Genomic DNA, 1,976 nt, shown 5'->3' on the forward strand with positions numbered 1-1,976 from the left:
AACTATATAATTAGATCTTTTTGATAAAAAGATTGAATTATAAGAGATTATTATTGAAATGAATATTATAATTGTATCATGATTTGATCAATTGAGTAAAGGAGTATAATTGATAAATAAAAATGATATTCTACATGAGTATAAATATATATTTCGATTTGAGATAAACTTTGATCATTACTCACTAAGCTTTCAAGCTTACCTTCATGTTTTAGTGATTACAGGTATATACGGATAAAGGAAAGAGCTTGGAGGAGTTGCCATAGTAAAAAACCATAATTTAGGGTTAATATGAAGTAACTTTAAAAAAAAAATGGATGTAATTTATTTTTAGCCGGTTGTTACAAATTGAGGGTATTTCTATGCTATATTTTTTTGATGGCCGAAGAAAAGGTTTTTTAATGACCGAATCAGAGTTATGGACAAGGTAAGAGGCATCAACTATTGTTATATCAAACACTTGGACGGAGTGACCTGACTAGTCGTCGACAAGAAATCAAACGCGACCTAAGTTGTATATAACAACAAGCACCTTTATTTGTAAGCACATAACGTATCTACGATACTACATATACAACCGAAGATTAAACTTTTACATAAAATTGTTATACCCCATTCAATTATATATTCATCGACTTCCGTCGAACACAAGCATGGAATCAACCCCAAATGCCAAATATATTTTTACTAACACATCGTCGTATACAACAAATTACCAAACAAAAAAGAACAAAAATAACGAGTCGGCAAGCTTAATAATGAAGCACTACAAGATTATACTCAACAATAGACGACGTATCATTAAGAAAATACGTCTGAGCCGTGGCGATCCCACGTGCTAACCTGAAAGCACCGGTCCCACCAACTATAGACATTTCACGAACCCGATTCAGTATCGGGTTTGTGCCAAGAAACTGTAGGGTGCTACCATTGAACTTCCCTTGTGTAAACACAAAGTTCAAGTTCATAAGAAACCGTGGTTCTTCAAAAGATGCTGCACCAAAGAACCCTTGGCCCTTACCAATCCTCATAGAGCGTGCATCTGGCTCAACCGTTAGTGGGTTGTCAAACATGAAGGTTCGACCAAATTGGGTGATTGTGGTCGAGCTGATGTTTGACTCGAATACTTGATATGCAGTTTGACCCGGTCCAGTTGTGGTGTCGTGAAAGTAGAAATGTAGCTTTGTGACCCTTTGTTTCTTGTGTGGGAGTTCTTTGAACCATTTTTCCACTCCTTTTGGCCCTTGAGAAATGCTTTGAACCAATGGGATTGTTATTGCGACAAGTGTGCATAGCATCAAGATCACATTCTCTTTCTTCATTTATATCAGAAATCTGAACCCTAAACAAAAAGATTCAAAATGGGACTTGATTCTTTATTTCTGGACAAAGAAATTGGGATCTTAAGAACTGGATTTCGAGTTGAAAATGGGTTTTTGAAAGATAAACGATGGAAACTTGAACACGGGGACTCGAATCATTAACCTTTGTTCTTGAAAACAAACGTCTTATAAGCGAAAAGATTGAAATTGAAAAGAAAATGGGGAAGTCAACTAGTCAACTCTGGTTTCCGTGAAAGAAACTCGTTTTCTTTGATGGAAGCAAGTGGAGGGTAGCATTCACATTTCTGTCGACACTGGACAGGATACCATTGTTGAATATTATTCCCTGTTAAAAAGAAAAAGTGGGCTTTTGATTTTTAATGATTTATTTGTGGAATTGTGGGGAGTAGTTTGTTCTTGATCATTTGTTTGTGGCCGAAAGGAATAGAGATCAGCTCGGAATCAATTAAACGATATCCACCTTACGTTCAATAGAGGAGGCTCGACTCCAAAGATTAAAAATATTAAGGGAACATTTGGGATTGTTTATTTAAAGTTATTTTATAATATATTAGAAACTCCCTTAATAAGGATGCAAATAAAATTAGATTTTTACTTTTAATTAAAAAAAAAAAAACAAAAATGCTAATAATA

At 34.6% G+C, this 1,976-nt stretch overlaps 1 pseudogene; it reads right to left on the minus strand.

The window, feature by feature from the left end:
* Positions 1–656: 656 nt before the first annotated feature.
* LOC145128816 (dirigent protein 22 pseudogene) lies at positions 657–1,724 on the minus strand (annotated as a pseudogene).
* Between the last annotated feature and the right edge of the window lie 252 nt (positions 1,725–1,976).

This window comes from Lactuca virosa, chromosome 8 (assembly GCF_052849685.1).
Source record: "Lactuca virosa cultivar CGN04683 chromosome 8, Lactuca_virosa_CGN04683_v6, whole genome shotgun sequence".
Taxonomy (NCBI): domain Eukaryota; kingdom Viridiplantae; phylum Streptophyta; class Magnoliopsida; order Asterales; family Asteraceae; genus Lactuca; species Lactuca virosa.